The sequence below is a fragment of the Lepidochelys kempii genome, chromosome 12 (genome assembly GCF_965140265.1).
Source record: "Lepidochelys kempii isolate rLepKem1 chromosome 12, rLepKem1.hap2, whole genome shotgun sequence".
Classification (NCBI taxonomy): domain Eukaryota; kingdom Metazoa; phylum Chordata; order Testudines; family Cheloniidae; genus Lepidochelys; species Lepidochelys kempii.
Genome location: NC_133267.1, coordinates 19,576,966 through 19,590,938, shown reverse-complemented (window position 1 = coordinate 19,590,938; position 13,973 = coordinate 19,576,966). Strand labels below are relative to the sequence as shown.

Below are 13,973 nucleotides of genomic sequence, written 5' to 3'. Positions count from 1 at the left end.
GGGTAGGCATGGTAATGCTCTGCTTGCATGGCTACGAGCACCAGGATAGAGTCCACTTGGCGCTTCATTATGCTTTGCTTTACTGCTAGAGCATTGCACTTCTGTGCCAGCACTCCTCATTCTGCTAGCCGATCCTCCTTTCACTATCCCACCACTCCTGGACTTTTTTTTATTTTCATTACTTGCATGCTGCATTACTTCATGCAACATGTTTTCTTCCTTGCTTCTATGTGGCCTCTTTCTGATTCTTTGGCGTCTTTTGGCAGGTGTTAACATGGACGGCTGAGATCTCAAGGTTGCAGCTGTAAAGGCAAAAATGCAACACTTAACAGAGGCAGCATTGTTCACACCAGACAGAGCAATGATTCCCCCCTACTTAAGGACAAGTACAGTCTACACAATAGCATAATTTGCCCATCCCAAAGCGAGTGCACATAACCCACAGGAGCCCCAAAATGGTGAGTAAGCACAGGGTCAAGTGTGACTGATTGTTTCACGGCTGTACTGTCCTCTGGGTTTCTGTACCTTGGAGAGCCAACAGCGGCAGGGGCCCCCTATACTGAACACTGTCCCCACATTTTCCACAGGAGTTTGTCCTGGAAGATATCACACTGCTGAGGGTGACCTGGGAAGCAAGGGAGGGTCTTCTACTGCAATGCGGCTTCTGCCCTAGCCCATATGCAGCAATGGTCCCCCCACCCCTCACGGCACAGTGGCGCTGACATGTTAGCCTTACTGGGACAAGGACCACAGTGGCTCTCCCGAAAAACCTGTGCAAGCACATTTCCCAAGTTCTGGATGAGACCTTTGAAGAGATCACTGAGGCTGATTACCACCATGGGAGAGAGCACATCACTGCCCTATTCCGCATCTAGCCCTAACCCTCCTCACCCCAAGAGCCCGCACTGAATAACTTCCTTCCCAAAATAAAAAACACTTAGCAGGAACCTCCTCTGGTTTTTGTCCTTCCCCAAGCACCTGCTGCCACAACTGGCTACCTTCCTGTTGCCTTGAGAACAGCTCCCTGCTGTATGCAGGTAGGTCTTCCTCCGCCTCAGCACCCTCGCGCCTGCTTTGCCCCTCCTCCTCCCGCCTTGTTGAACGAGGCTCTGAAGTGTCCAGACTCGGAGTGGAGGTGGGGTTGCCCCAAGTATTGCGTCCAGCTCTTTATAAAAACGGCAGGCAGTGGGGGCAGCACCAGAGTGGCGGTTTCCCTCGCGGGCTTTGTGGTAGGCACTCTACAGCTCCTTCACTTTAACCCTGCACTGTAGTGTGTCCCAGTCATGGCCTCTTTCCATTATGTCCCTTGATATCTGCCCAAAAGGTATCATAATTCCTACAGCTGGAACACAGCTAGGACTGGACAGCTTCCTCCTCCCAAACACTGATGCGGTCTAGCACCTCTCCATTGCTCCATACTGGGGCTTGCCTGGCAGGTTGAGGCATGGTCACCTGGAAAGATTCACTGAGAGCACTCCACACCTGGCTGAGCAAAGAGGAAGGGGAATTGTCAAAATTCCCAGAGAATTTAAAGGGCGGGTCTGACGGTTGGTCACCTGAGGGCAGGGCAGTAGAGTTCAAAGTGATGACCAGAGTGGCTAGAACAGGCATAGTGGGACACGATCAGAGCGTGCTAACAGACCAGGGCATGCACACTGGTGCCTCAGCACTCCAGCAGGGGTGCACATAACGTTATTCCACTCGCCAAGGTGGAGTACCAGAAGCGCTCTAGCCATGGAGTCAGAGCGCTCTATGTGTCTTGCCTGTGTGGACAGGTAGTAAGCTAGGGCGCCCAGGGTTCCTTTAATGTGCTCTAACTTGCAAGCGTAGCCAAGGCCTAAGTATTTATTTTTAAGCAACAAGGTTCCCATGTTGTGTTTTATTGTTTTAGAATATTTCATGGTTTATTCATAGAGGTTATATATTTTACCATCTATTATCTATCCTGGATTCACTGATACCAGAGAATCAGTTTACTGACTTTAGCTGGAACACACACTGGGGTGGTATCTTTCCTCTAACACCCCAGAGCACTCTGGATCTTGACTTTAATATCAAAAAAGCACAAAGTACAGGGTTTAATTGTTAAGTTCTTTCATTTTGAGTGATTTAAAAAACAAAAAACTCTACACTCAATACATCTGTGGGCACAAAGTTCCTGTGATCTGTTTTAGGCATTATGTCTTCCTATGCTAAAAGGAAATAGAGATACACAGAACAGTCTGCCAAGACAATAAAAATCAGGCTGCAGAGAAATTCCAGCAAAAGAAATAGGAATGCAAAGTATTAGGGTTTTTTTTTTTTAACCATAGATTGATTCCAGGAGATAATATAATTCCTTAGTATCTCACAGTTCATTTCACTAATTTTATTTTCTAGAGAATTTTTTTTGTTCCACATAAAACAGACTCAGTGACATCTCTCATTTCATGTAAAAGGTTTAAGTCTTAGCTAAACGTTACTAAATCTTATTACAATTTTAATGAGCTGACATAGATATAGCCCATGTTTTATTCATGACTTTAGGTAACCACAAACAGAACCAGGTTGCATTCAGGAACTAATGGGAGCCAGTCATCATTCAACCCAATTACTGGAAATACCACTATCAGAATCATTGTATGCACTAGCAGGGATACAAATGTGTCAGCTAACTATATTTTCAAATTGGTAGGATATTGCTTCCACCTTTTATGCAACCCTCTTGGGTCTAACAAAATTGGCCAGAAAATATCATCATGAGTACAAGTTTTCTTACAAGATTTCCACTGGGTTCCAGTGCATTTGGAACTGTGTTGTAGCCATGTTGGTCCCAGATATTAGAGACAAGTGGGTGAGGTAATTTCTTTTAAATGGACCAACTTCTGTTAGTGAGAGAAACAAGCTTTTCAATTTATACAAAGCTTGTCTTCAGGTCTGAGAAACTATCTCAGTCTCACTAAGTATAAGGTTTGAACAGACCGTTTTTAGCATAAGTAGTTAACACATTTCAAGGTACCATTCAAGGTGAAGTGACCCATTAACACCCATCCAGTTATAATCATGAAAGAAAGGGGGAAGGGGAAGTTACAGATTGTGGGTTACAGATTGTAATAAGCCATAAATCCAGTGTTTCTCTTCAGTCCATGATTTTTAGAGTCTAGCAAACTTATGAATTTTAGTTCCCAGGCTCATCTTTTGAGAACGTTGTGCAGGTTTCCTTTGAGGATGAGGACTGGTAGGTCAGATATAGAGCGATCACTTTGTGAAAAGTGTTTACCCCCAGGTGATAGGATGTTTTGTCTTTTATCATGTTCCCATGTGAGCTCATTGGAGAGCACAGCAATTGTCTGGTTTCACCCACATAGTTGTTATAGGGCAGGGATTGGCAAACTGTGGACCATGGGTCAGATCCAGCCTGTCAGGGCTTTGGATCCGGCCCACGGGATTGTCACCCAGGTAGTGCTGCGGGGCTAAGGCAGGCTCCCTGCATGCCCTGGCCCCACTCCACTCCCAGAAGCGGCTGGCACCACGTCCCTGCGACTCCTGGGAGAGGGGGTGGGTAGAGGGCTCCACGCACTTCCCCTGCCTGCAGGCACTGCCCCCTGCAGCTCCCATTGGACGGAAATGGGGAACTGCAGCCAATGAGAGCTTCGGGGGGAGGTACCCGCAGGCAAGGGCAGTGTGCGGAGCCCTCTTGGCCCCCCCACCCCCCAGGGGCAGCAGGGACGTGGTGCTGGCTGCTTCTAGGAGTTGTGTGGGGCCAGGGCAGGCAGGGCCTTCACCCTGCTGCATGCAGCTGCCACCCTGGAGACAGTCAAGGTAAGCAGCAGGAGGTCAGAGCCTGCACGCCCAACCCCTTCCTGCATCCCACACCCCAACCCTCTGCCCTGAGCCCCCTGCCACACCCCACCCTCCTGCCGAGCCCCTCCTGCACTCTGCACCCCAACCCCTTGCTCTGAGCCCCTTTCTGTACACCCCTGCTCCCACACCCTGCATTCCCTCCTGCACTCCAACCCCCTGCCCCCAGCCCTACATTCAATTTCCCCACCCAGATGTGGCTCTCAGGCCAAAAAGTTTGCCCACTCCTATTATAGGGGCATTTAGCACACTGCATGAGGTATACCACATGTTGTGGTAGGCATGTGTAGAGACACACAACCTGTGCTTGCTGATAGTGGGTGGGGTGGGCAGAGTGCGGGCAGCTGATTTCAGCAGTGTTACTGAGCATCTCAGTACAAGCCAAGCAGCAAATCTGTGTGGCGGGGGGGGGGGGGGGGGGCCGGAAGAGAGGGGAACAATCCTCCATGTTGTCCATCCCCCCCCATGCATCACCTCTGTGCAGAGGCATTGTATTTATGGCGTGTTATAACAGCCTGTAACCCACTAACAATCCCCGCCAGATGCTTCAACTTTTCAATGACTGGAGGGGCATTAACAGGCCACTTCAGCTTGAAAAGCTCTTCTGCCAAGAGAGCACTGCCCACACCAGTGCTTGGGTCACTGTAATTCACGTTGCTCAGGGGGTGGTTTAGACACAACCCTGAGTGACGTAAGTTATGCCTCAGTAAGCGGTAGTGCATACATAGCCTGAGTTTTCCAGACCTGAAGAGCTCTAACTTCAAAAGCTGGTCTCTCTCACCAGCAGAAGTTGGTCCAATGAAAGATATTACCTCACCCACCTTGCCTCAGAAAATATTCTAACATTCTTTGGGATGTTTCAGAGAGGCTTGACCGTACTTAGGCCTCCTAATCTCTATGGATTTTTTCTGGGTGTATATTCACCAGAGACATTTGCTGGTAATGTTTTGTATGACCCGAGCTGCCATAATATAAAGGGAAGGGTAAACCCCTTTAAAATCCCTCCTGGTCAGAGGAAAAATCCTCTCACCTGTAAAGGGTTAAGAAGCTAAAGGTAACCTCGCTGGCACCTGACCAAAATGACCAATGAGGAGACAAGATACTTTCAAAAGCTGGGAGGAGGGAGAGAAAAAGGGTCTGTGTCTGTTGGTATGCTGCTTTGCCGGGGATAGATCAGGAATGGAGTCTTAGAACTTTTAGTAAGTAATCTAGCTAGGTATGCATTAGATTATGATTTCTTTAAATGGCTGAGAAAAGAATTGTGCTGAATAGAATGTCTATCTTTTTTGTAACTTAAGGTTTTTCCTAGAGGGGTTCTCTATGTTTTGAATCTAATTACCCTGTAAGGTACCTACCATCCTGATTTTACAGGGGTGATTCCTTTGCTCCTATTTACTTCTATTTCTATTAAAAGTCTTCTTGTAAGAAAACTGAATGCTTTTTCATTGTTCTCAGATCCAAGGGTTTGGGTCTGTGGTCACCTATGCAAATTGGTGAGGATTTTTACCAAACCTTTCCCAGGAAGTGGGGTGCAAGGGTTGGGAAGATTTTGGAGGGAAAGACGTGTCTAAATTACGTTTCCCAGTAAACCCAATTAGAGTTTGGTGGTGGCAGTGGTTATTCCAAGGACAAAGGATAAAATTAATTTGTACCTTGGGGAAGTTTTAACCTAAGCTGGTAAAAGTAAGCTTAGGAGGTTTTCATGCAGGTCCCCACATCTGTACCCTAGAGTTCAGAGTGGGGGAGGAACCTTGACAAGAGCTATTTCGTATTTTTTTGCACTGTATTACAGTACACAGTAAAATAAAAATGTTGCTGATGGATCTGACACTACAGGGATTCACTGTCCAACATGCCCATGTCAGAAGTGGGTTGTGCAGGTCCACATAGGCATTTGCCATTGAAATTCATCCCCCCTCATAACAGGCATGGCTCAGGGAAATTCTTTGGTCTTAGGAACTTGGTTTTAAGAAGAGATTTTCAAGTGCATAGTCCACAAAAGGAAGATACTTGTGCACAGGAGAAATTAGCTGCAGCCTCTAAAAGAGGAGGTATTGTTGCTGGGCTGGGCTGCTACTGCTTAAGAGTCCAAAAGAAGGTGTGATTTCTCATAAAGAGGAGTCTCAGATCTACACTTCAGTCACTTACTCCAAAACCCCACCAACAAAAAAAAAACCCCCACATGTAGCCATGACATTTCATATGCATAGGGCATTTAATGTACTTTCTGGAACCTACACAAATATGAGGCAACATGGTGCTCAGCTGAAAATTATGAAAACCACAAGTAGGCACTCAGACTTAACAGTAAAATCTGGTATTTAGACACCCAATGAATTTGTGACAAGGGGAACGGGGACTCAGTCCTTACAACAATGAATGGAATACAAACCTACTTTGTTATATATTATTACTTTGGCACCTTTTAAGGTCCTTTTAAGTCAAATCTACTACTTGTCACTATTTAGAATAATGAAACAAAACCAGGAGCAATCACCAGATAACTCCAGCAGAAACTCCACTCCAATACTCCATCTTCCTTAAACTACTGTCCTATTTACACCTCACCCACTTCAGATGCCTGGACCAAAAAAAAAAAAAAAGACTGGCCTTACAGTTTGCCCTGAAGATGAACAATCCCCCCCATCATCTGGAACCAAGGGCAGAAACTCATTCCACAATTGAGAGCTCCATATGAAAGGGAACTCTTTGTTTAACAGAGAGCTTCAACTTGAATGCCTCTGCTGAACACAACTGTGGCAGTCTGATGCAGAGAAAGAGAGGGTCTACAAAGTAGGTAGATCCCCAAGTCATTTAAGACTTTCTAGCTTTAAAAAAAAAAAAAAAGCACACACCACAATTTCTACCTGCATTTCAACAGCCAACTAATACAGATCACAGCAGCACTAGTTTCATCTGATCTGTATGAGTCTGTTTACACTGCAATCAGAGGGGTGACTGCAGCATATGTAGATTAAGCTAACTCTGATCTTGCTAGCTCCAACAATAGCTGTCATACCATGGCAGCATGGGCTAGCCGCTTGAGTTTACATCTAGGGCTGGGGATGGGGTGGGGCTGTACAGCCTGTGCAATACAGCTAGCTGTATTGTTATTCAAGCTAGCACTAGATGGAGACATACCCGAGTTAGTGTTTATGTGCTGCCGTTACACCTCTGATTGCAGTCTTCTTAGCATACGTGCAACATGTCTTAGGAAGCACGTGACCAGGATTCATCACTGACTTTGGTCCACTGGTTGCAGAGGTGAAAGTAAGCCGGTACGCCCCGGTATGGCGTACCGGTGAGAGCCGGTGTGCCGTACCGGGACTGGCTTTTCCAGGGGGCAATTAAAAGCCCTGGGGTAGTGGTGGCGGGGCTCTGGCGGGGATTTAAAGGGCCCCGGAGCTCCAGCCGCTGCTACTGCCCTGGCCATTTAAATCCCTGCCTGAGCCCTGTTGCCGAAGCCCTGGGGTAGTGGTGGTGGGGCTCTGGCGGGGATTTAAAGGGCCAGGGCGGTAGCGACTGTTGGAGCCCCAAGCCCTTTAAAGCCCCACCTGAGCCCTGCTGCCTGAGCCCTGGGGTAGCAGCGGCGGGTCTCCAGAGTGGATTTAAAGGGCCGGGGTGGTAGCAGCGGCTGGAGCCCTGGGGCCCTTTAAATCCCCGATGGAACCTGGCCGCCGCTACCCAAGGGCTTGGGCAGCAGGGCTCAGGTGGGGATTTAAAGGGCTCAGGCAGCCGCTACCACAGCAGAGCCCCAGACCCTTTAAAGCTCTGCCTGAGCCCAGAGCCGCAGGGTAGCGGTGGCAGCTGGGAGCCCCCAGGGCTCCTCAGTGATTTAAAGGGCCGGGGGCTCTGCTGTAGTAGCGACAGCTGGAGCCCTGGGCCCTTTAAATCGCCCCTGAGCCCGAGTTCCTGCCACCTCTGCAGCTGGTAACTCAGGGGTGATTTAAAGGGTCCCGGGCTCCCAGCCGCCACTACCGCAGCTGGAGCCCTGGCCCTTTAAATCAAGATTTAAAGGGCCTGGAGATTTAAGGCCCTGCCTCTTCCAGTTAAGGTCATGCCTCTTCCGGTTGAGGCCATGGCCCCTGCTCAGGATGCCGGTGTACCAGTAAGTCCTCTAACTTACTTTCACCCCTGACTGGCTGGATCATTTACTTCCCTGGCTTGGGTTGTGTACTGACTGGCAGTGCGACATGAACACTGATACATGCCCCCCTCAGATTGAAGTGTAGACATACGCTAAGATAAAACACTTAGCAAACAGGCTACCACATTCTGCACCAACCTCACTTTCCAGTTGGAAAAAAGTGTGGCCCCATGTATGCTGCATTGCAGCAGCCTCTAAAGGGAGAAGCTATCTCAATCTCCTGTGAGTTGCAAATGAAAAAAGCCATTCTACCTACAGCTGCAGTATCATCTTCTAGCTGGGGATGTAACTATATACGAGATTTTTTTTTCATCTGATGGACATTTATAAATATTGCACTCAAAATAACAGTTAAACACAGCAAAGTTAAACACAAAGTGAATATTTCTCACACCATGAATGAGGGAAAAGGACTGCAATACTTTTGTATTAGCCTCTGGCTTGTCCACTGGGGCATGCCACGCCTGAAAATCCATTGGACAACATTGACTATGGCCTCCGTGGGGCAAATTTTCACCTAATATGATCAAAAGTATCTTTTTTGAAGTCAGCAAACTTGCACAAACGTACATTAGGTCTGTATTTCACTACATGGGCCTACCTGGTTTGGTTCTGATCAGCAACTTTTTTTTGCAGGGAACAGTAACTCTTAAACTTTCCCAAAGAACAATGTGACAGAATTTAGCTGCATTATTCCAATTTACATGACTTCAACCTCAGGCACTGCTGTGAAAGTTTGGGGGTTGTGCTTTGACTTTTCAAGTATTGTTAGCCTTAACATGACTGGCAGGAGGACATACAGCTGAGATTTTTTTAATATGCCACTAGGATTGTATTCTCTTAACTTGATTTATGCGACGTGCAAAGGTTCCAATTTATAGAAATTCTGCCAAAAATTATACACTAGCCTGCTAATGGAGTGCAGTCTGAGTGATTGCATCGTGGTGATGTTGCATCCACAGGGCACTTCCAAGTACAATATGCTAACTAATCCTACCAGTAAAAAAATCACCCTTTTGGTTTTATATGCTCTGTTCATTAATTTTATTATGGGCAATGCAGCTAATTAAGTATTCAGTTGAGCAAAGAGTGCAGTCACCTGGCTCTCAAGGAAATAGCACTGCAATGGTCTACACATACTAAACACAACACAACACAACCCTAGGAATCATAGGAACAAGAATCAGGTTTCAGAGTTAATATCACAGGGCATGAGACTCCTTCAATTAAATTCAAAAATTCCTACAGCAGCAGGATCAGGGCCTTTTAACCTGAAGAGGAAAGAGAATGCTTTTTGGAGAAGGCAGTGAAGTGTGCACATTTCATTGCTCCAAAGCACTGCAGTCAGAGATTAGAAGTTTGAGCACAAATGCATGTGTGTCAGATCAGTAAACAAACATTAGTATTAAAGTATTAAAGTACAACTTGAATTATGAATAGGAGGCAAATTATTTTTTCCCCACTTGTGCCATCTGTGGCTAGGAGTCCAAGTCTAGAAGGTCTCTAGATGTTTCATTCATTCTCTCTCTCACACACACAGTTCTGTACAGTTCTTATATGTAAAATATTACTGCAACTGAGTAGGGTGGGGAAATGGATTTCTGATGAAGTCTTTGTATCTATTATCTTTTGTGCTGCAGGGGAAACAAGAGAAACAGATCACTTAATAAGATGAAATGTCAAGAATACACAGGCATCAACAGAAGTTGTAGTCTCTGAAGAAGGAGAGGTAATACACTTACTGATATGACAAGCAAAGGATATGTTACTGCGGGTAAAGCAATAGCATTTTTCTCATTGATTTCCTTCTGCTCACATCCTTAAGGTATGTGAAATGTTAAGCAGAACTGGTAACAGGCACATACAAATGCATGAAGGTTAAAAATGGCTAGTGTAATGAAGTTTTACAGATTTTAGAAAATCTTAATTTTAAAAAGAAAAAACCTATTTTGTCAGACTGTTCATACTAACTTCTTTCTGGTTTTAATCACTCTAGAAAACACCTTCAGAAGACTTTCCCTAGCAAATCATCTAGATTTAGGTCTTATGTTGTAGTACTTCATTTTCTTAATGTTTTATTTTATTTATATGTTCATTTTCAGTGGCGCCAAAGGAAAGTATCAACCATCATACCAGTTATAAATGTAGAATGTGACTATTTTCTATATAGACTCATAAGTGCTATTCCATTTCATAGCTCTTAGAATACAGTTCCCTTATCCTAGAAGGTAGATTCCTTTGGAAGTATCTTTTTCCCCCCACCCACCCCAAAGTTACTAAAAAAGCTAATGGAAATCTCTGCTTTTATTGAAGGAGCAACTGAGCTGATTTAGGGCAAATGGAATTTCTTTTATTGTCTCTAAGCTTTTGGTCAGGTTCATCATCATTCTTTCCTTTCGAAGGAAAGCTACACAGTTAGCAGTGAGGCTGTGTGGTAATGAGGGGAAGAATCATCCCTGATTAAGGCACTTTCTAATTCAGGAGGTTTATGTTCAGTTCCTGGCTCTGCTCCAAATTTCCTTTGTGACCATGATCAAATCACTCATGCTAGTCAGTCAGCAGCTGCAAATAATGGCAGGTCTCTGAAGCTGAGGAAGTTAGGGTTAGATGTATAGTGGGCATCCTTAAAAAAAAAATCTGCCAATTCAAGCAGCTCTAGGATTTGGTCCTCCTCACTGAAGTGCAGATTGACTTGAAATGATGCTAAAACTTCAAAATGGATAGGACTCCTAGAAATAGCAAGGTAAACTTCATACTTTCTTTAGGGAAAAGCTAACCAATACTGGAAGTAATAAGGTAATGTCAGTTAGTTATCAAAAGCATCTTGCACTGTAGTTTTTGGATAGGTGGAGCAGACAGTTGTATGATAAATACAACAAATCACATGAAATCATTGCCACATATATGGGTCTCTGGATTACAGTTACAGGGTTTCTTTGACAGTTTGTTGTGGGCAGCAGGCCAATAGAGAGAGCAATCTATTAAGTGTTCAGACCCCAACCTCTTATTGACTCAAAACACTTATTATTGGCCCCCACCTCAAGAGCAAATTTTTTTTTAAAAAACGAATCCCTGAATAACTGTATGGCTCCAACGCATTATTAAGGATCTCCAACCTATCCTGAAGGATGACCCAACACTCTCACAAATCTTGGGAGACAGGCCAGTCCTGGCCTACAGACAGCCCCCCAACCTGAAGCAAATACTCACCAACAACCACATACCACACAACAGAACCACTAACCCAGGAACCTATCCTTGCAACAAAGCCCGTTGCCAACTGTGCCCACCTATCTATTCAGGGGACACCATCACAGGGCCTAATAACATCAGCCACACTATCAGAGGCTCATTCACCTGCACATCCACCAATGTGATATATGCCATCATGTACATGGCAGAGGGGCATTGCTGGCACATTGGTCAAACTGGACAGTCTCTACGTAAAAGAATAAATGGACACAAATCAGATGTCAAGAATTATAACATTCATAAACCAGTCAGAGAACACTTCAATCTCTCTGGTCACGCCATTACAGACATGAAGGTCGCTATCTTACAACAAAAAAACTTCAAATCCAGACTCCAGTGAGAAACTGCTGAATTGGAATTCATTTGCAAATTGGATACTATTAATTTAGGCTTAAATAGAGACTGGGAGTGGCTGTTTCCCCTTGTTTTTTCCTACCCCCCCCCAGACGTTCTGGTTAAACTTGGATTTATGCTGGAAATGGCCCACCTTGATTATCAGACACATTGTAAGGAAAGTGGTCAGTTTGGATGAGCTATTACCAGCAGGAGAGAGTTTGGGTGGGGGGGGTGAGAAGACCTGGATTTGTGCTGGAAATGGCCCACCTTGATTATCATACATGTTGTAAGGAGAGTGATCACTTTAGATAAGCTATTACCAGCAGGAGAGTAGGGTGGGAGGAGGAATTGTTTCATGGTCTGTGTATATAATGTCTTCTGCAGTTTCCACAGTATGCATCCGACGAAGTGAGCTGTAGCTCATGAAAGCTTATGCTCAAATAAATTGGTTAGTCTCTAAGGTGCCACAAGTACTCCTTTTCTTTGTGCAAATACAGACTAACACGGCTGCTACTCTGAAACCTGTATGGAGTCACTTCACAACTACAGGAGCAAAGCCAGAAACCAGTTATCCAGGCCAAGGTTATTACTGTGCACGCTATCCAGAACTCTCTCTCTTCCACACACAAATCTAGAAAGGAAGTTAACTAGAGACTAGCTTTTCCATTTGATATCAATTTGTGAGTATCCAGCCCTACTGGTTTAGTGCGCAGGACTAATCAGAAACCAAGACTAGAGCTGGCTGAAATTTTGCTAATTCATATCAGTTTTGCCAAATTGTTCGTTTAAAAAAATTCAAAAACATTTGAAAAATTAGTTTTTCCATTTTGAAATGACTTTGTTGCAAAATTTCCCTTAATTTAATTTTTAATTAAAACTGTTAAAGGTCAAAATCAATGTGTTTTATCCAACTCAAAATGAATTTTTTTTCAATCTTTCTAATCACTGAAAATGTTGGTATTTGGTCAAACCCAAGACAACGATTAAAAAAAACCCACACATTTAAAAATTGCCAGCAAACTAAAAAAATCTGTTATTCACCAAGCTTCACTCCGGTCTCCCACTGACTTGATCAAGATGCTTACTCACTCTGGACCTCAGCTGACTCCCCTGTAAAAGGGGGATAATGGTTACCTATCTTATATGGGGGTCTTATGAAGTTCAGTGATCTGATTCTACACATATTTTGGGGTCCTTCGGATGAGCAGCACTACAGAAAGGGATCTCAGCTTGTTTCTTTCAGCCACAGCATCTGGTTTATATCATTTTATATTTTCAAGGAAAAGGGCTTAGTTTTTCATGTTCCATTTTCATTTTCTTGAATCAGAGGCCTGCACTGTAGCTATGGGATACATGGGACTTGAAGGCCAACTCTGCCCCTCTCTATTCAATTCTCCCTGCTGGAAATCCCGATGGAGAGAGTATGGCAGTAACCAAGCCTGAAGATAATATTTTTGTTTCAGATCTTATTTACATTTAGATGTCAGTTAAAAATATTTTTAGCCTGGAAACATCTATCATTTGACCTTGACTGTGCCCTCTCTGTCTCCTAACAGCAGTTCACTCATTGGAGTCTGAAACAGAAATATACTGAGGAACAGTGATAAAATACCAAAGTATGGATACCAATAACACACAAAAATCAACAGGCCATGATGGTTATGAATATGTATTCAAGCGCAGCAGTGGCAATATTAATTTAAACATTTTCATGGGAAAAACAACTTGAAATTAATCTCCTAACCAGTATATCATACATATTAACAAATACAAATTTAGAACTAATTTGAAAAATTTGCATTTTTGCCCTTAAGAATCTTTTGTTTGTATGTAATGTCAAGAAATAAAAGAAACTAAGATCATTTTTAGAGGGGCTCTCCACCTAATCAGTCAGCAGCTACATCCCAATAGCACCCATGCAGCATTCATGAGGGAAAGGACATGGACCCATTTTCACATCAGAATTTTAATTTGGCGTTTCTACAGAGTAAAATTCACCTTTCACTGCACAAAGTCTGGGTGACTAGGCTCAGGCTGAAGGGAACTTCATGGGGCTGGGGCAGGGTGGGGGAAGGCTGAAATTCATGGACATAATCCCAGCCTTTCTAAGCTGACTAGACAGATGCCACACAACCTCTCTATAGCCACAGAGCTGGAACAGGAGCTGCTTCTGCCCCTCTGCACAAACTCAAGTGTGGATTTTGGACCACAGGATCCAGATGGACCATTTAACTTTACAGACATATCTTTTCATGGCAGCATGTCCTCAGATACATACAACAGCCCATACAACTAGAAAGTCTAATGAGCATGGTTGGAAAACCAGTAAATTCCCTGAAAACATAGTATTCCAGTCCGTGTGGCATTATAATGTGTATACCACAAACAGGCAAAAAAC

General features: G+C 44.4%; 1 long non-coding RNA gene across 1 annotated transcript in view; it reads right to left on the bottom strand.

Moving 5' to 3' along the window:
* Positions 1 to 131: 131 nt before the first annotated feature.
* Positions 132 to 13,973, bottom strand: part of LOC140896559 (uncharacterized) — a 98,558-nt gene continuing 84,716 nt past the window's right edge. Inside the window, exon 3 of the long non-coding RNA XR_012154576.1 lies at positions 132 to 302. This is a non-coding gene — a long non-coding RNA (uncharacterized lncRNA). The remainder of the gene's footprint in view (positions 303 to 13,973) is intronic.